General features: G+C 36.0%; 1 protein-coding gene and 1 non-coding gene across 4 annotated transcripts in view; both read right to left on the bottom strand.

The window, feature by feature from the left end:
* The window catches only part of LOC106671088 (protein wingless-like), a 72,698-nt gene that overhangs the window by 15,810 nt on the left and 35,183 nt on the right, over positions 1 to 21,705 (bottom strand). Inside the window, exons 1-2 of one of the 3 annotated variants that reach the window (XM_024229503.1) lie at positions 18,058 to 18,134; positions 10,210 to 10,264 (exon numbers count right to left, since the gene is read on the bottom strand). The exons of 1 other annotated variant lie outside the window; for it this stretch is intronic. The gene's annotated coding sequence lies outside the window, so the exon portion shown is untranslated. Of the gene's footprint in view, positions 1 to 10,209; positions 10,265 to 18,057; positions 18,135 to 21,705 lie in introns of those variants that run through there. One more of the 3 variants, XM_024229502.1, reaches the window with a different exon arrangement.
* Positions 7,595 to 7,702, bottom strand: LOC112127931. The gene has a single exon (XR_002910780.1). It is a non-coding gene; the product is annotated as a U6 spliceosomal RNA (small nuclear RNA).

Below are 21,705 nucleotides of genomic sequence, written 5' to 3'. Positions count from 1 at the left end.
GGATAGGTTAGTGTGTGAGTGGAACTTGTAAATACAGTTTGAACGTATTTATTAGTGTGAAAGACAGGAGGCCGCAAGATCACGATAATCTTCCGACCTCCAATTTAGTTGTAGTATAGGTTAGTAAATTAGTATGAATGTGAATTATGAAAATGTGTAAATATTATATCTATTTATTTTAATTTATCACGTGTGGGAGGGTAACAACAAACAAGATAACGAATCCCCTTTTAGGTGAATTAGGTGAATCGGAAGGCAACAGTTGTTTAGTTGAGGCATAAGAAGACTCAGAAAAGAATATACACATAAGGTAGATAAGAAGAAAATCCGAGAAGGTTTATACGTGAGGCGCCGGCGATGACCCAGGTAGTTAGCCGGGGGGAAGAAAAAAAAAACAAAAAAAAAACAGAGCTAGACAAAATGCAACAGCAACTTATCATGAACAAAATCGTAACACCCGAGATTGGCAAGCTCGCAACTACAATCAAACTAGACAATACTATCCCAACAAACCCCAAAGAAATTATAATTACGGAAATCCCACACGTAATAAACCTACTACAAAAAACCAATATCACCAACAAACAAAACATAAGCCATTCAAAAAATCTGAACACCACACTTTTGCATCCTTGAGCAAAAGCATCGAGCGAATTTTGAAATTACAACTATTTGCAAATACTCAATCCCAATCCTCTCCACAAACCTACGCTCACCAATCAACACCCAAAGTATCAAAAAACTAAATGACGCGACGGCTGCCTCAACAAAAACAATAAATTCATCTGAGAGTAACCCATCTAATTTAGAAAACTTGTCATTCATTACGGTTAAGGTTGGAAATCATATATACCTGCATTACTTGATTCAGGCAGTTCCATTAATGCTATTTCCCAAACTTGTCTTAATCGCTTAGAACCAAAGTCTCTAAAACAATGCTCTCAAGGACTAAATAAAATCATAATGTCAATAGCAGGTAAAGCTGTCGCAATCACATCTGAATAAAATTTTATACACTATCGTGGCCAGTAAAATTTCAAGTTTTAGAGGAAATGCCAATTCCTACGGTGCTAGGTTACACCTTTATGAAAAATACAGGTCTTCTACTAGACGCGGAAAATCACCAAATTTTATTTAATTACAATCCTTTAAAAACGTACGACATTTTGAAACAAGGCTCTTAAAATACGGCCGTACAGCCAGACGCGGAACAGACGACAAGTGCTATTTCACAGCGCGCCTTGCATGAAGAAATTAATCCACAAATTCAGATTCAGAGAAATTGCTCCAACATTTCTCCAGAAAATAATAACTCGGCAACAACAACACCCGTGTCTGAAAGTATTGCAATTAGACAACAACTCATCAACACATACCCCGATGTATTAACAGAAAAAATAGAAGAGGCAAAAAATGATAAATTTAAAATTTACGTCGAAGGTTGTCCACCCATTAACCAATCGACATATCCCTTAAATCCCATTGATCTGAAAACGATGCGTGAAATCACGGACAATCTACTAAAACAAAACGTTATTGAAAATAGTTACAGCCCATGGGCATCCCCATGTTTTCTCGTAAAGAAACAAAATTCGGAAAAAAAAACGACTCGTTATCAACTATAAAAAAGTCAATGGCATCATTAAATTCACAGCATGGCCACTTCCTACGATAGATAGTATCTTTGATCACATACATGGAGCAAAATTCTTTACAGTCTTAGATATTTCTAACGCATTTTATAAATTGCCACTACAGAGGATTCGCGAACTTACACAGCATTCAAAACACCTTACGGAAATTTTCAATTCCGCCGTATTCCTATGTGTATAAGTCTTGGATGTCAAGCCGTCACGGAATATCTTGAAAAAATATTTTCTGAAATTAAATACATATTTCTGTGGAATTACCTTGAACACATTTTGATTTATTCGCGCACAAAGAAAGAACACATATAGCATATAGAAAAAGTCTTACAAATTTTAAGAAAACACGGCTTAACATTAAATCCCAAAGGTGAGTTCTTAAAAACCTCGGTAAAATATTTGGTAAAATATTATATAACATAAAACCTGACTTATCTCCACTCTAATGTATCTTTTGCTAACTTTTGACGCCATTTTTAGATTAAGCACCGAATTTCCTTTTAGATTAGTTCACTTTTGTTCTAAAAATGACCAGTCTGCGCTTACGAAATAACCGCACAAACATCATGAAATTTGCCGAATGTTAATTCTGGACCAACTTCTTTAATCCGTAGCTACCTTACATTACATTTTTAAAAATGACAAGCCAGCTAAAAAGTTACGAAGGACGTATCCTGGGAATTAAATACGTGGTCCAAGTGGTAAATTAATAATTAGTAAATCCACTCTGAAATAATTTATTAATAAAGAGACAAACTGTTCTTCAGAATAAAAATTAACACATTTTAAAAGAACTTTTTACGTTTGATAAAAAAAGAATGCAAGGCAAACTTTATTAGGTTACATACCCGATCAACTAATGTAACTAACTTTTTTAAATGATTTTTTCACATTCTTTTTTATCAAACGGAAGAAGGTTATTCTTTTAAAATGTGTTAATTTATTTGAAGAAAAAATATTTCATATTTAAATGGGAAAATCATTTAAAAAAAGTTAGTTACATAGTTACTGAGTTGATCGGGTATGTAACCTAATAATGTTTGCCTCGCATTCTTTTTTTTTTCTGAACAGTTTGTTTCTTTATTAATAAATTATTTCAGAATGGATTTACTAATCATTTATTAAGACCGTTGGGAAGCTCATAAAATGTTGAAGTTTTTAGCTGGTTTGATATTTTTAAAAATTTATATAAGGTAGTGGTGGAAAAAGCTGATGTTACGAGCGGGATTCGAACCCACGACCTTCGGCTAAATACGCCGCTGCTCTACCACTTGAGCTATCGTGACTTCGATCCACTTCCGCTTGTGACACTAAATTTTTCATTTCAACCAATACCTTACATAAAGATGAATTAATTGAAAGAAGTTATTTGGTCAATCCGACCACGAAATATAATGGATTTTTAAATATGTAATGTAAGGGGGCTACGCCTCAAAGAAGAAAAAGATATTTGTAGTGGTATTATGATGATCTAACCTCAAAAGATTGGTTGAGTAAATACATTCACATTATCACAATAGTGTCCGTCCATTGATATAAAAACCCTTTGGATAAGGAGGGTTAAAGCCTGCGCTCCCTGACATTTCACTGGATTCGCTCATGTGGCCTTTCTGAGAGAATGGGAAAATCTTCCAATGGAAAAGGATATTTGTATTGGTACTTCTGATCTGACCTCACAAGATTGTTTGGGTAAAGGCATTCACGTTATCGCAATAGTGCCTTTCCCTGATTTAAGAACCCCGAGGATCTGAAGGATAAAGTATGGTGTTGTATCTATAAGTTTATATCTGGACTTATTCAAAAAGGCCCATAGGCCCAGGCGCTTGTTATACCTTGTTATACCTATCTGGAAGGCCCATAAGAGGGCCCCCATGTAAAAACGCTTAGAAAATGTTTTCTCCATTACCAAATGTTGGACGATATCGTAAACCAGGGTAGTAAAACGAGCCAGCCCCGTACTAATATTTCTCATTACAAAAGACGGAATAAAGCCGTTATTTATTGACATTTCACCTGGGTGCGGCTATATTTTTTTTACGATGGAATGGTAAAATATGTACTCCGCTTTGTGGGTGAAAAAACTCGTTTACAATCAATTTTCTATTCCTTTTTCACTCTTCTCTGAGGATTTTGATATTTTACTAAGAAACTATTCGAAACGCCTTTTCATGATTTCAATTGAACATTGTCCGAGATCGGGGTTTAAGATCTTATTTTTGCATATAAAGGACAAAAATTGTTTTTCAAGGAAGAGCGATCGCCTAGAAGGGGATCTTCATTCTTCATTCCCAGGGACTCATATTCCCTTGCACCAAGACAAAACAATTCAAAAACAATTTTATCGACCTGGAAAATCCGGGAAATTATCGGGGAAGGGCAAATTTTAAATTTGTAGCAATATTATAATAGAAATTACGTCTGCGCCGTGTAGAGGAAGGTCTCGGTTCATAAATCCAAGGTTTTATGTAAATGCGAAGATGGGATTTAAAAAGACTTTTGAAAGTATATTCTAATATCTAAAGTGATACGAAACTATTACTCTTTTAAAATATTTGAAGACATTCTAACGGTTTTGAATGGGAAAAAACGTTTTCATCGATCATTCCTTTACATGACAGTGTTTCATTGGAATCGTACAAATCCTAATTATTTTGATATTTTATAGAATAAATGCGAATTTTCGAGTAAGTTATGTCACCTTCTGACTCATGTTGAAAGTAGATTTACAAACTAAAAACACAGTTTTCAAGATTTAATAAACAATTTTTGTGAGGAAGTAGTCCAACCTTCAATCTCTTAAAATTTCTTCTGGCCTTGGTAACACTAGGAAGAAAAGACATTTTTTTCCGTTTCCCTCTTGAGAATGAAAAGAAAACAATTTTCACGATTATATAAAATGAGATTAGATATCTAACAAGTTACATAAACCCAAAGAAACTTTAAGCAAAGTATGCTCAAAAACAATTTCCGTGGAAAAACAATTCGAGATCTTTTTAAGCACCCTTTAAAGCCCTTAAATATGAATTTTTATAGTAAAAGTTTTTTTGTTTTTTTAAATTGAATTGGCAATTTTTCTTTCTTGGATGACTCTAGTTCCGGTTGAACGGCCATTCCCCTCTGTATTTATCGAAATTCAACGTTATTACAATCGCTGGAAAGCTGGATTTCTCTTCTTTCCGTGTGTGCCAACAATGTTTTTTTTCCGTAAGTGGTGAGGAAGGTTGAATGAATTTTACATGTTTCAGCCTCTGTCAACAATGTTTTGATTTTACATTATTTTATTTTACATTTTTTCTTTTACCTCCGGTTCTGATTTATTTACGGAGGTTGTGCCATTGTGTGTAGTGTGCAGGGTTCTACAACCTTCGCGAGTTTCCCATAGATCGATGGGGTTGTTTCAGTTATCGTTATTTATTTCAATTAATTATTCTTTTTATCTAAGGTTTTTTGGTTGAGATGAAAAAGATAGCGTCACGAGCGGGATTCGAACCTACGAACTTCGGCTCAATACGCCGCTGCTCTACCACTTGAACTATCGTGACTTCGATCCACTCGGACGCCAACTCGAATCCCGCTCGTGACACTAGCTTTTTCATCTCAGTCAAAAAACCTTAGATAAAAAGAATAATTAATTGAAATAAGTACTTTGATCAATTAGACTACTAAACATAAATGGGTTATCGTTATTTTTGAGATTTTCGAATAAAATCGCTTTCATTTAAAATATTGACGATCAAAGAGAAAATCTATTTTTTTGATTTTCCCAAAAATTTGAAATCAGGAGTTTTTGGAAGAGCAAAAAATGAATTTAACTTTGTTTTTTGTTAAATTTTTTTTTACCCTACTTTGCTCAATATGCATCATACCCCGGCTATAATTCAGTTGTAGCCACCTAGCGAAGTAATTCTATTATATTAATAAGAAGAAATTAGCAGTTCTTATCTCTCTAGACGGGTGTGGGGCTGAAAGGGATCAAATTCAATTAGGTACTTACAACTTGACCGGACCACCGATGCCTCACAGTGCATGTGCTTGCAGAGTTGTCGCAACTGTCAGCGCATTTCATGTTCGACGCCGACTAATCAAACCCACAGGTGACCATGGTTCCATTTTCGATGTGCAGATTATCACATTCACCGGGGAAAAAGTGGAAATTATCGGGTGGTTATTTACGAGAGTTGCTGTTTCGATTGCATAAAACTTATTATATAGGGTGTCTCTGTTAGATGGCTCGGCTGTATTTCTCTTGAACCAATGACACTGTGTTTAATATTTTTTAGTCTAGTTTCAAATTTTAACCTCTTTCTGGAGAAAAATTATACAGGGTACCTGTGGCCCAGTTTATCTTCAAAATTTCAAATATAAGCCTATACATCCTGACATAATTTTAAAGCTTTTTTAACGCTGAAAACGATGGTGCAATTGGATTTTAAATTGGTAAAAAAATGACGTTATGGCAAAAAGTTTGGGGGAAAGAGTCATTTGGTTCTCTATTTATTAATCACATTTCACGTTCGAACTGCCTACGTTGCGTAAATATTTGCTTTTTTAAAACAAGACATTTGCTCTTTTTAACCACTCTTCACCGGTGCTCAGAGCGATGGAGTCAGGGGAGATTCATTGACATGCATTTTCTATTCTTGCCGCAGTTTTTCAACTGAGGTTGATGGGTTTTGATTGGCGTAGACACTGTTTTCTTAAATGGCCCCACAGAAAAAGTGCGGAGTTAAATCTGGCGAACGAGGAGACCAATAAATCTGGCCATGAGGTTCTGGAGAATCATTCTTTGTCGCTGTTGCAGAGGAACATCATCTAATAGTGTTACTAAAACCTCCCCCAAAAAACTGAGGCCCTGAGGATTATTTAAATTATTTTCATAGGGACCCAATTAATTTATTTCCAAGAAGTCCACACCAAACGTTGATATTGTGAACCACCTGATAATGACAAGAGTACGAAATTCTGGGATATTCCTCTAACCACGTTCGAAAATTCCAACACACGCTTAGTATGTCATCAGAGTGAACTTGGATTCATCAGTCCATAGGATGTATGGAAGAACGATTTCTTCAGCCTCCCAAATCGACATTTGTGCAAGGAACTTTAGATGCCTGTCATAATCAGAGTCCCGAAGTCCCTGGACAAGATGAGAGCGTATCTGTTAAAATTGTAAGTCCGGAGTACATCTATAATTTTATCACGCTGCCGGTTTCTTGGTGATGGAAAAGCATCTGATCCGTATCTCCTCATATTGCGAGCAACACGAATAAAAGTTTTGTCGTTTATTCTAGGACGATCAGGAAATTTCTGGAAATACAACTGGCCTACACCACGTGCAATACCACTATCAATAAAGCAGTCGTACTTATCAACTCGCTGTTGACAGGAAAAATGTGCTCTTCGGTTCATTTTGAAAGGAATACTGAATTTAACGAATAGGAATAAGTACTAGCGTCAAATTTATTTACTTCCAGGAATTAGTATTTGCTCCCATAATGCGAGTTTGCCAAACAATGACAGAATGTAATAAAGACAATTAATGTTCATTTTAGCGAAGAAGTAAATTGATGAAATTGTTTTCCATTATTTTCAGTATAAAAATCCTTTAAAACGATGTGTCAGGATGTATCGGGTCGTATTTTAAATTTTGAAGTTGAACCGGGCATGAGGTATCCCGCATAATCTTTCTTCACAAAAAGGTAAACATTTGAAACTAAACTAAAAAATATTCAACAAGTTTTTTTCATTATTTTAAATTAATTAATTTTTTTTATAGCGTTATTGGATCAAGAGAAATTCAGCCGGTCCATCTAAAAAGGACACCCTGTATATTCACAATCGCATTATCTATTTATCACGTGTCAAACTACAACTACATACCACGTGATTTCTCCATTTCGTCTTTTTAGTCCGTCTATATTCTCTGGTTTGGTCTGTGATATCGGACGATCTGATCACACTACATAATATATTTTGCGTGTCATCCTTGCGCAGGGGCCATGCTAATCTTCTCTGTATCGTTCCAATTTTAGTATATGTACCGCCGAAGCGAGTACATAATATATTTGGTTTGAAGGTCATGTAGACTCTCCGCATGAACCATTTTCACACATGTTAATGTGTCGTATTTTCATTTTGCCTATGCATATCCTCGTTACAAACTGACAACTTAGTTTAAAAATAGAAACCATTTATAATAGCAGGGATCGTTTTATTTAATAAACCCGGATCATTTGGAATATGACGTAGAGAGAGAGGAAGGAGAGAGAGAGAGAGAGAGAGAGAGAGAGAGAGAGAGAGAGAGAGAGAAAAATAGAAACCATTTATAATAGCAGGGATCGTTTTATTTAATAAACCCGGATCATTTGGAATATGACGTAGAGAGAGAGGAGAGAGAGAGAGGGAAGNAGTGAGAGAGAAAGAGATAGATAATAGATAGATAGATAGAGTGAGAGTTTGTGAGAGAGAGAGAAGGAGAGAAGGAAAAATCGGCCAATCTGGAACTTTCTCCTCCCTCGTACGGTATATCGTATCTTCCGTTCAAATCACCAAAAAGTGCCGGCTGGATGGAGACCTCCGCACGGTCCCGTCCCCTTTTCCGCTACTATTTTCATCGATTTGTGGCCACACAAACAAAATATAACTTTAAAAATATCATATTTAGACAGAGAAACAGAAAAATTCAGCAAAATTATAAATACTTTTAACAGTGATAATCCTTTCGTCATAAAAATAGTTTTCAAATTTTAGAGAAAATATAAAACGTCAAATTAAGTGAAGAGATGACATTTTAGTTTCCTTTGGTATTGTCTCAGTATTTCCTAATATTAATAATGTAATGTAAATAATAAAATGTATCCTAATGAAACTTATCACATTAATTTAAAAAATAGCAATAGAACCAGATTCCTTCATAAAAAATATTGGCATTTATTTATATATATATTTTTTGGATTTGGATTTATATAGGCTTTTGTAAATGTGCCGAGTTGAGCCTATTAGCTTCCCGTAGTCCACAGGTAATTCCAGCTTTTGCTATTTATAGTAAACTGCCGGCAGACTGGGCAGTCCTGGGGTAAACCTCAATCTTTTCCTTCCAGCCACCGAGGTTAGGCTCCGGAGGGTGCAGTCAACAGCTAGGTCAATTCAGAACTCAACGCATGCAGTTCCAAACACATTCGTACTCACGTTCATTCTTAAATACATTCGCTTCTTTTTACATACAATTCATTCAATTAGGGTGAAGGACTACTCGATATTCCTCCAGCACCTTTTACCTTTATATAGAAGCCTTCAAATTGGTAATAAACAATACTTTTTATTTGATATAAATTATTATAGACAAATAAATGGTATCGCTATGGGAGGTTCCTTATCTCTTAACTTAAGAGGGATAACACAAAACATATCCTTAAAAAAAACCTTGTCACTACTAATATAAAGTCCCTTATCTTTATTAAATATACTAATGATATTTTTTGGATAAAAAAAAACATGAAATACAACCATTTTTATAATCGCTAATCCCACACCAAAAAATATAAAATTTACAAACAGAGAAGAACAATAGAATATACTATCTAGATAAAACTATAAAAAATAAAAATAAAAAACTAATCACTTGTTGGTACACTAAACAACTAAGAAACTCGAGCAGATTATTAAACTCTCCTCAAATCTTTTTTTTTTTTTTTCAAAAAAAGAATCAAATAAATAGAACCCTTAGACTTTCTCACACGTAGTGTTGGAAAATCGACGGAACTATTTCAAAGTTACTGTTATTTTGGTGATTTTCCAATAAAATCGAAGGCATTTCGATAGGTGAAAAATTGGAGAAAAAAAATTATTTATTTTTATCTTTTCCAAAAATTTGAGATCAGCTTTTTGGGGGGTTTAAAAAATGAATATAAACTTTGTTTTAAAAAATTAACTTAATTTCAAATTTCACGAAAATAATCAATTGCGAGCGAGCAAATTCGTGTTATCTATTGAAATAGCATTTAATTTTTTTTATGACCCAAAAATATTTTTTTAGCAAAAACAAAGTTTATATCTGTTTTATGCAAATCACAAAACCCGGAATATAAATTTTGGGGGGAGAAAAAATCGCAAACTTTTCTCCTTTAATTGCTATAGATTTTTTTAGAGCAGTGTTAATTAATGCTTCCCAGTTTGTTAATTTTGGTTTTGTGCATTTTTTTATTAGTTTATTAGGTGTGTGTGTGTGTGTTGTGTAAAAGTTTAAAAAAATAGTTTTTGAATCAATGTGTTATGGTAATTTTAGTTTGTCACAACGATACGGCCTTTCATTTTTCACTAACGTATAAAAGGAAATAGACTAGGTGGAATATCACGCAATCCCACTTCTGAAGATGAGAAAATGCCAAAATCTCACAAATTAACTTCTAGACAAGATGAAAATTAAAAAAAAATGAATATCTAGAATTTCGTCTATAAATTTATTCTCAAATATATAAGATATATTAAAAAAATTAAAAATATCTTTTTTCTAATGTATTAAATCGGTAAGGTTTAATATAGTAAAAAAATACGAATAGCTCACCATCGAGTGATCCGAAATAACACATTGACTGATAGGTACTTCTCCCCATTTACACCTATTTGAAACAAAATGTTTGAAAAATTACAAAGGAAAAAAACAAAAAAATAATATAAAATAAATATTAATTAATGTGTGGAGAGAAAAAAGTTTTAATATCTTGATTCTTATTTTATGTATGACTATGGTATACAGGTATGTTTATAATGGTTTATTTATTGAACGAGTGGAGCTTTTTTTCCATCCGCCCGGTGAATTAATTGAGATGATTGGTTTATGTTTGGGGTGACCGAGAAGGTAAAGTCTTGTTTCATTACATTCTCAATTTAAAAAGTGCCTTCAGCCTTGACGTTTCCTTTCATATTGGCCCTTGCTACAAGGCGTTTCATTCTTATATTATAAAATGAGGGAAGTTTTAAAATCTAATAGCAACGGCAGCCTATGGATGTCCATCTTCACTCTTCATAACCACATGTCATCCTACAAGCCTATTGGCTTTCTTCCTGTCTAAAATCCTCAAAAGATTCCTTTTCACGATAGCACATAATAGTGCCTCCGTCAATCCACGAACGAACAAGGTTTCAGAGTTGTCGACACCATTTCCTTCGCTTTAGAGACCAGACGAGCTTGTGTCCGTTCCTTGGTGTCCATCAGATTTCGATGGACCCAGGCAGCCTCTATAAACTTAAATACTTCGTACACACCCACTCGTGCCAAGGAGATCAAAAGGCTGGATATTACCAACAAAAGAATAGCCAACTAAAAGGCAACTTCATCAGTTGTTAAGTCCATAGGAGTTTGGCATTCAGGCGGACAAGGCGGATGCTTATGGATAATTCTAAAATTCAGATTTGACAAGGAATTTAGAATCAAAATACCCGAGCAGAGTGAGAGAAAATGATTTCAGTTAATGCCGGCTATGTCTGGTATACAGATGGCTCCAAGGCGAGTACGGGTCTGGACCTGGTATCTTGGAAATAAACCAAAGACTGGAACATCATAGCGCTGCCTTTCAGGCGTAGAGTATGGCTATTGAACACTGTGCCAGGGAGGTTAAAAGGCCGGTATCACCAACGAAAGAAGGGCCATCTATTCGGGCAGCGAGGTGGAACCTCATAGATAGTAAAGTCCAGAGCGTTGAGGGATGGTATCAAGGCCCTCTTAGGGAAAATCACAAAATCAGCAGTGTTTGAGTACCAGGGCATACAGGGCAAAGAGGAGGATAAATTGACCAAGGAAAGTTCAATAAGGACACTTATACCCTGAACCCTGTTTTGACATACCAAATTGCCAAAAATGTAGATCAGACGATGGGTAAAGAATACATATAACAAATAAAACACATGTTGTTGAAAATTTGGCAAAAAGAGAGAAAATTCGAACTGTTGTAGGTTGAGATGAGGAGTCCGAAAGGATCGAAGTCACGATAGCTCAATTGATTAGCAGCGTCATATTGAGCCGAAGGTCGTGGGTTCGAATCCCGCTCGTGACACTAATTTTTCATCTCAACCAAAAGCCCTTCGATAAAAAGGATAAATTAATTGGAATAATGGTCAATTATGACCACTAAGCAAATATGGAGTAATTTAATAATACATAAAGTTTTACAGGGTTTTATCGTCTACTAAAATCATTTACGCTTTTTCACACAAAAAATTTCATTACTGTAAGATAAAGAAAGTTATTCTTTCGTACGACCGTGTTCATACCTCGGCCATTTAAAACTTGTTGGGCAGGCCTGACCTCAAATAAAAACAAAAAGAAATGTTTTTGTTAAACATTCGAAGACTAATTTTGCCAAATTACAATATCTTAATTTTTAAAAAATACTAAACTAACTATTACTGTAATACTACTTTTAATTTTAAGAATAATCTAAAAACAAAAATCAATTTAAAAAAAATTACTTCAAAACCAAATCAAACTATAAATTAGTGATGGAAGTTTCTAATCGTACAAAAAAGTAACTAACTGTAAATATTGTATAAAAATGATCCATATTTTCTTTTTTATATTATATTATAAATAAAATTATAACCTAACAACGCAAAAAATCGATCGAATCTTTAGAAATTAGATGCATTATGATCAAAAAACATATAATCACCACATTAATATTAAAGATGTTATTGAAACAACAACCTTCATAAAAACATAAATCTCATAATTTCGAGGAAAATTAATATATTTAAAATAACCTAAATTAACCCTGATACAAAAGGTACTTCCAAAAAGAATTCTTCTGAATAATCACAAATTCTTCCCCACCAGTACTAATACACAATAATTTATATAAAACCTTTTCAATAAATTCACTAGTTTTCGTGGTCCGCTTGGCCAAACAATATCTTTCAATTAATTAATCTGTATTTAAGGTTTTGGTTGAGTTAAAAAAGTCAGTGTCACAAGCGGGATTCGAACCCACGACCTTCGGCTAAATACGTCGCTGCTCTACTACTTCAGCTATCGTGACTTCGATCCAGTCGGACACCAACTCCCCATCTCAACCTTTTCAATAAACCTGATACTAAGAATGCAATTATTTTTTTAGAAGAAAAAAATTAGAAATAATTAATTATCAAATTAAACCGATACAAACGGTTAGTCTAGCGATGTAAATCGTGGAACTTCAGTAGTTATGATTTGCCCAATCAAGATTTACTTTCCAATAAATCTACGTTGTTATTGCTTGTCCCGACTCCGAGAGCGAGTGTGCGCAATTCAAAGCATAAAATCATAATTAATTAATACTGCCAAATCTTTATTTATTATAAAATTCCATGTATCAATGCTAATTTTATCCAAAAATAACCCACCACCAGCTCCTATACAGCTGCATCTTAATCTGACATTTTTCTCATAAAGAAAATAGAAAATTAGCCTAATAACAGATTCAATGACAGAGATGTACAAGTAATAAATAAATAAAATTCCTCGTGGATCATTTATTAAAGAGTAGGCATCCCTGGCAAGGCTAAATTACCACCAAATCCTTTTAATTTCAAGATTATAACTAATACTACTAAGGTAAGCTAAAATTTCCAATTGAATAATAGGGTATCTAATCCTAGTTTAAAATCAATCCCTAAAATATTATAAACCAGATTCTTAATTGTAATTAAGTTTTCACCCAATGAATTTATAATTATAAACTCAATCTTTAAAATATATTTTTACCAAAACAATTAGCTAACCGCGACTGCTGGCACAATATTGGTCAGGCCGTCATAAGATAAATTAAATCTTGCTTTCGTAAATACTTAATTATAAAATCTGCGATTAAATACTAATTTGTCTTGCAGAGAAAATTCAAAACAAAGTAAAACATACATGTATAATTAATTGTAAAGCTAATCCATTGGCTAGGAGAAAACTTTGATTAAAATAAAAAATTTCGTAGTACATTTATCCTAATTATACCTTATGCTAGTTTATTTAATTTGTGTGTATTATCATTAATATTGAAATGTCATATATTAGTTATATATTGTAGATAATTATAATTAATAATACATAAAATATCAAGATATATTATATACATCCCCGTCCATACTACGTATTGGGGGGGTAGCCATATAAATCATCAACAGATGATATCTTACAATTAAGCTTTATTTTGTTATTTACATCGTGGTTCAGATGGAAATAGTATACTTAATTCACACCTTGGTAGAAAAAGTCCTGAAGTCCCTTTATGTATTGAAATTTTACCTCAATAATGTATTTTTTTACATTATTTATACATTTAAATAAATAGAATATAAATTATATTATTGATAAGTTATATGTAAGGACCAAGAGATTAACGCTCGTGTGTAGGTATTGTCAGGAAGAAGGAGAAACTGCGAACATGTCATCTGTTGGCGATCCTACTCCTAGGCAAAATCAAGACTTGAAGTAATCACACGGAAGCCATTCACTAAGCTTTGAGATCTAGTAAAAAGCCTTACGCTTAAGTAAGGAAAAGTACAAAAGCCGAGTCTTTTCAACATTTAAACAAATAACCAAGCTAACCTTCAACATCCAAGAACAGCTTGAACTTATCAAAGAAAGTAGTGAATAGTAGACTGAATGAGGAAGAACATAAGACTTGGTCAACTACTGTTATGGCTTGCAGATCAATATTAGAGAATTCCACCAAACCAATATCTTGCATTCAATCCTTGAAATCAAAAGTCCTAAGCCTAATTGTCACTGCTTCTTAGTCACTAACTTCACTCTTCATGGCTTGAACATTCCTCTTTCGTCCTAACACTACTGCTTTGGCATTTTGAGGGCAGAAACAATACTGGGCCTAGTATACTCCCTTGTCGCACTCCCATCATTCTTCATGGTGACCGATGCACGGGTCATTGCCAATTTTAATATTCACTACCGTCCTCCTTGGAGACGTGAGCTACAACACTGGAATACTTGACTTCTTCACTTTATAAGAATATGAGTACAACAGTTCTCCTTCATATATCCTTCATAAATCCTTTAAGTCAAAAGTCCTAAGACTAATTGTCAATGTTCCTTAGTGACTAACCGCATTCTCCACGGCCTGAACTTTCCTTTTCGTCCTAACACTACTGTTTTGGTATTTCGGACATTTTTTATCTATTACGTCTGACGATTTCTTCAGTGTCAGTCACAATTTAACCAACTCAAACTCACGACTAAAGATGGCGAGAAGCCGAGACAAAACTGACGGGCAAAAACAGTGATGATGGGAAGAGACCACAAAGAATGGAAATAAAGAGAAAAACTCACCTCACGTGGTACCCATACATCATTCCGACAGACTAACATTTTACGTCGTTATGTTGTCTTAGGGCAAGACGACCTTCAGCAATTTTGTTTAAAGATTAGCGAGAAATCCCGTGAGTTTAGTGATAGAGAATATAGATTGGCGCCAAATAAATCAGTGTTGCCAATACAGGGGCAGAAACAGAGGAGGAACAAACACTGCGCTCGCCCTAAACCCCTACTTTCCTAATATAAAATGGCCAAAAAATGTTGATGTGGCAATATCTAACTTTTCAGCAATCTCACGAACAGCCCTACGTTAATTTTCTGCAATCAATCACAGTTAAAACCTTGAGAATTTTGAGGATGCAAGATGTGTACGTAAAAATTAACTTTCTCATTAATTTCGTTGGATATTAAATAAAATAAGGACGCAATTTCAAAGCCTATACGAACTCTTTGGGGATGGCCCAATTCAATTGTTCAATCCTTACACCGTCATGTGATGAGAGCGCATTCACAGAAATGTTCACCAGGATTCGGTGATGTTATTATGCCGCCACCTCTTCCCGGCTGACAAACGACTCTCGTCCTCCGTAATTACAAGGAGAGAGGCAACATTTGAATAACTAATCGACGACCGTCAAAAGAGTGTCGCCCAGCGAGTTTCACTAATTATTTTCGAGGAACTGTAAGAGAACAAGAGAGGAGGGACATATTATGCTAATCGGCGTAATTTGCGATGCGTTTTGATTCGCTCTGTTGAGAACCGCGATATGTTTCCTTTAACATTTGACTTAGGATCATTTTAGTGGGTTCGTTTTCATTTGCCAAATACAATCCTTTGTTTTTGTCTTACGTTTGGTAGGAAGAACGTGTACCGTTGCATTCATGAGTAGATTTGGCTCATATACGTAGGTGGTCACAGACAGTATTTATGGCCTGCAGGATATAACATCAAGGTATTGTAAGTTATTCAAGTGTAAACTTTGATGAACAGCTGTCTGAAGTAAGAATTATTTACATAAAAAAACACAATAGGCTGCTAGCAGTTGAGACTGTACAACCGGTTTAAGCTTTAGTGTGACAGTAAAATCGAAGCCTACAGAGAACTTCAACCACTACAAATCTAGTGTGATTCACAGTTTCCAACCCGAAACATTACACGATGATTTAATCGTATTCAAAAGAAAGCACATGCACTGCGCTGATAGAAGAGGAGACTGCAGTACACGTTTTATGTATACATAGGTGTAGTTCCTGCAACTAGGAGAGGAAAAACCGCAAGATCCTACACTGTGGAGCCGCTGGCAGCTATGGTGGTTGATTAACAACCTGAAACTGGCCAGAGATTTATAACATAGAGGAGATAAATAGATCTATTGCATTGAGGTGCAGAAGGCCTTGTGTCCACCTGTTATATCCCTATCCCTGTATCCACCATTCCAATGAATGTAGACATTAACATCACCAACACCCTATTCTGATAATTGGAGGATAAATTCGCATGCACACCATTTAACATTTGCAGATGGTTAACAAAGGAGTAGGAAGTGCATTTTATGATCCCATAATGGATTACCCGTGCTGCATCAAACAATGGAGGAAAGAAACATCTTCGATGCCGAAATGTAAGCAATGTCCAACGCATTATCATATGCACGATCTCTACCAAGCAGCATTAACATTAGACGATATAGTGGAAGTGCAACCAAATGCCTAAAGAACTTTCCTTGAAAATCAACTGATGACCATATAGTCTGCGAAAAATCGTGTAAAACCTTTATCCCTGTCTATTTTTTTATTGTTATTATTAACTTCTATTATTAGTATGTGAATAACACATACCAAAAGCTTTGGTTTTACTTTTGATTTATACAGAATGAATCTATAGTTTGGTCAGTCGTTTTAAACAATAGTTTCTGAATATATTCATATGCCAATCTGTGTCAAATATTTCAGCAGTCCGGCGTAAATCAGAAAGAATGAGCTCGAGTCATCAGCGTCACTATGAACCAATCGGCGTCACTAAGATAGGAAGGTAGAAAGGTTGAATAGATAAGCCAGTGGCTCTGCAATATACCGCAGAATATCGTACTTCTTCCAGACCCGTTGCTGACGTACTCTTCAGAATTTCAGTTCAAGTCTATCAATGCTAGAAGTGTGACTATGCTGGTCCTTGTTCCCACGAGCCGCGGTATTATTCTAAAACGATTGGGTTAACAGAAAGACCTCGTTTCAATGGGAATGCATTCGAGGAGAAGTATGCGAAAAGGTTCAATAAGGACCAACGCAGAAATACTAAACCTTGGAGGTGTTAGAACTAGAATTATACCAGGACTGCTAGCTGCGCTGCAGACTTCGGAGGCTCTCAGAAGGAGAAGAAAGAAGATGAATGGCTGAAAATACCCAAACCTGGGAGAGAAAAAGCCAAGGCCTGTAAGAAGAGGGAGCCCTTTACAACGGTTGGGGATTTCGTAAAAAGCCTTAAGCTTAACGAAGTGTCCAAAACAATAGATTGTACAATAGACCAATATTGGTCGGGGTGCGCAAGGTCGTAAAGAGGCAGACTCTTTTTAACCTTTAATCTTTAGCATAAAACGTAAGCTTTTAAATTATAAATGTTGGGAATATTTTGTGAGTTCCAGCTGTTCGTGAGATTTTTCAAAAATAAAAACCGTCAACTTTTATGATGAGCGGCATCAGAAATGATCAAAGGTGTCCGACGGCGTAGACTTGATTATGTGGGTGGTCCCGTTATCGTTACCCGGTCGAGACGTTACAGGGCAGCCGGTGTAAACATTTTTGAAGACCCGTCGACAGGCTGAACAATACCGAAGGTTCTGCTGACAATATCCACCGCGTTATTACTTGAATTTATTCAACCTTCTACGTTCTAGTGAATAATGATTTCTCATTTTAATTCGTTATGTTGAACTAAAACACGGAGAAGTGGGACAATGTTTATTTCATAATCATGCAGGGGACGAACTGACCTAGGAGCCGCGTCCGACGCCCTTTCTTCTGCCCTTGGGTATTTGTACGGTGCAAATAATACCTTTGGGTCAATTCTTATGCTTATCTTACACTTGGAAAAGAAGTTGATCTTGAAATCCCAGGTACCTGCTGAGATATTTTGGCCCTTTTCGATCGTCCTGGTTCTCCGGCTCAGAAATCCCGCCTTGGCGGAATACAACACGTGCTTATTGAGGAGAGCCTGAAAATTACTAACAATTTCCCTTTAGACTATATTACAAATCCAATCTGGTGGACCGAAGCTCAACAAAAAGTAGCTACCCAAACATTAGGCAGCATACAAAGACTAGCAAACCTATGCTTCACAGGGGCACCTCCACTGGAAATATTTATACAAAGAAAGGCTAGAAAAAGCTCATTTAGGTTCCAAAAACAATCAAATTGGATAGGAAATAAACAATTCGGGTGCATAACCATAATTCTTAGAAATGGGGACTGATTACATGATCCCGGAAACATTCTTTACAACATCCTGTAATGTCTCAACGGACTATAAAGAAGTGGAAGAACACAGGAGAATATCATATACAATGATATAGTATACAGATGGCTCCAAAACAAACGAAGGTACCGGATCGAGCATTTTCTGTACAAGCCCAAAACATGAGCAATCAAACTCATTAGGGTATACACTTCGGTCTTTCAAGCAGAAATACATACCATCAACGCTAGTGCCCTGGAAAATCTTAAAAGAGGTTACACTGGCAAAAAAATCCTCATAAGATCTGATAGTCAAGCAGCCATTAAAGCATTAGCATGTAAAAAAATCACACCAAAATTGGTCAGTGAATGCATCCAAAATTGCCAAAACCTGGGGAAGCACAACAACCTATCTTGGGTTCCAGGGCACACAGGAATTTTGGGTAACGAGAAAGCAGATAGACTGGCCAGAGGAGATAATAGAGAAGAGATACATAGACCTCCCCTATACTTGGGATAACAAAAACAAATATAGAATCCTCCATCGCAGAATGGATCCGAACAAATCAAAAGGAGAAGTGAATAAATTCTAGCAGCGCTAGACACAGTAATCTTATAATGAAACAACCCTCACCAAGACTGGCAAAACCTCTGCTGCGTTTGGAGAGGACTAAACTCAGAGGAGTGGTAGGACTACTAACCGGTCACTGGCATCTGAGAAAAAAAATCTACACAACATCGGCATGTACAACGATGATCCCATCTGCAGATTATGTAATGAGGAGGAGGAAACAGACACCTATATCATCTTCGAATGCGAAGCAACAGTTCAATCTAGGACCTAGGATTCAAATAAAAACTCAGGGAATGAAATTGTAGCGTGACAGTCAATGACCTAAAATTTCTGAGAAGAAGGATTGAGTCGAGTGCACTGAACTAAGTAATTAGGAAGGTACATTAAGCCAGAAGGCTGCAGTACCTGGGGAGCACAAACCCCGCTTCATAGTATTCTTATAACTACCATACATTACAAATCGCACTAAAACCACATCGAGCTAAAAAAAATTTAACAGGCTGTCGTTATTTTTTTTCGTCAATCGTGCCCGCCCTGATAACATGGCGAGGATCCATACCAGGACGATCGGAAATAAACCATCTGAACTTTGATCTGCCCATCCTCGCTGTTACGATCTACCGGGCGCATTACAGCATTCCACCATCTTCAGACATGAGTTTGCGTGTCATATTGTATATATGAGAACTAATCAAAAAAGCCTACTTCCGAGAACACTTTTGTAAGCATTATTCTACCTCGACCCCCGTTTACACCAGTATGCAGTTTGACCCCTCGTCCGCAACTCCCGTTAGGTAGTTGGAAGAAGCCCTTCTGTATGAAAGAAACGACTTTACTTTACCCTTTCTTTGATTATATTACATATTTAATCAAGGCGATTTATTCCGTGTCAGTACTCATAACAAATTGGTGGACCAAAGCTCAACAATCCCAAGCTATCCAGAAATATAATAGCATACAAAGACCGACAAACCTATATATCAATGAAAACAACATCATTAATTACATTAGAATAGATGTATAAAATTGAATACAATGAAATGGTATACAGATGGCTCCAAAACAAATAAGTTATCTGGATCAGGTGCATTCTGTGCAAGCAATAGTACTAAGGAATTAGGAAAGATTAAAATTAGGTAAGTACACCTCGGTTTTTCAACCTGAATTACATGTTATCAATGCTTAACTCGATTTGTAGGTTATGCAACCTGTATTATCTTCGAATGCGAAGCAACCGCTAAATTGAGATAGACTTAGGATATCTAGAAGATCCAAGGAAAAGAATTGCAGCAATGACCTAATACTTCTTAAAAGAAGGATCGAGTCGATTGCACTGAACTGAGGAACAAGGAAAGTACAATAAGCCCGAAGGATGTAGTGCTTGGGGAACCCCACTTCCTAGTCTTCCGACATAATCATTGTTGTGGCCAACTTAAGACTGCAAAAAGTCCCCGCTGCCTTTTTCCACACATACCACGCCAAATGAATTTAGCGCCATTCAAATATGAGCGGGGTGTCCTCAGGGTGGGCGGTCGAATAGAACATGCACCACTGTCATATAATACTCGGCATCCCATCCTACTTCCTGGTAAGACACGGCTTGTCGCGCTACTCATTGATTACTACCACATTGTATATTTACTCTTTCGTATATCTTCTTCACCAGAAGATTTGGACATACTCACTCCAGGACATTTCATCATTGGAGCCCCTCCGGTATCGAAGTTACAGGAGGACAATACTGAGCTCCCCCTCAACCGTTTATTCCCCTGGCAATATCTCCAGAGATGCATTCAGGATATCTGGAAAAGATGGCGGCCGGATCACTTAAATCATCTTCAACGCGGAGTAAATGGTCCGGCCAGAAGTGTAACGTTAAAGAAGTAACATTAGTCCTTCCTCGCGAAAACAGTGTATCCCCGCTACAATGGCCCATTGGACGAATTCAACAATGTATGCCAGGAAAGGATGGTCAAATTCGCATGGTCAAAGTGCAGAACGTAAATTTATTTGTCCAGTGGTTAAATTGTCGCCTTTGTGCCCAAAAGGAGACGATAATGACTCTAGAATTTAATCATTAAATTTGGTGGGCGGTATGTTGTGGCCAACAATATTAAAATAATTATTTAGATGCCATGGGTTTGAGTTCTTTTGTTTTGTAGTCCTCTGGTCTGCGATCAGATGTTTGTGACAGTCTCTGAACAACTTTAATAGTGTCAACACCGCGTTCTTTGTGCGCATGCGTGAACGAAAACCTCTTGTTTTACGAAGTGTCAGTCCGGTGTTCAGTTTGGATAACCAGAAAATTACCAAACCCGTCGTGTCGTCTGCCTTAGACAAAATCCGCCATCGTGAAGGCACTTTACTTAACCGCCGCATGAATCATAAGAGAGGCTATATATCCGCTGACGTTAACTAGACATCAGGTAACAATCTCGTGCTGATACGTTGTGCTCGAGATTGCTCTTTTTATTATTGTTTTTGCCCGCCTGCCGCATCTACGGATTTGATAATTAAATTCTTCGCCAAGAAGTGAACTCAAATATTTTGGAACTTAAACTCTTGATTATTTATAAGATAATAAATTCATATGTAAATGAAATTTAGTTATAAAGAATATTGTTAAATTAGATTAAAGTGCCGGCATCTATTACTATAATTTGTAAAGACTTAATAAATGTTGAATCCGGAATCTTTTGTTCTTATTTAACAATTAAATGTATACCAGCCCTACCGCGGAT

The sequence above is a fragment of the Cimex lectularius genome, unplaced genomic scaffold (assembly GCF_000648675.2).
Source record: "Cimex lectularius strain Harlan isolate CLEC.00 unplaced genomic scaffold, Clec_2.1 scaffold214, whole genome shotgun sequence".
NCBI lineage: Eukaryota > Metazoa > Arthropoda > Insecta > Hemiptera > Cimicidae > Cimex > Cimex lectularius.
Note: the sequence above shows the minus strand (reverse complement) of the source record. Positions and strands in the feature narration are given on the sequence as shown.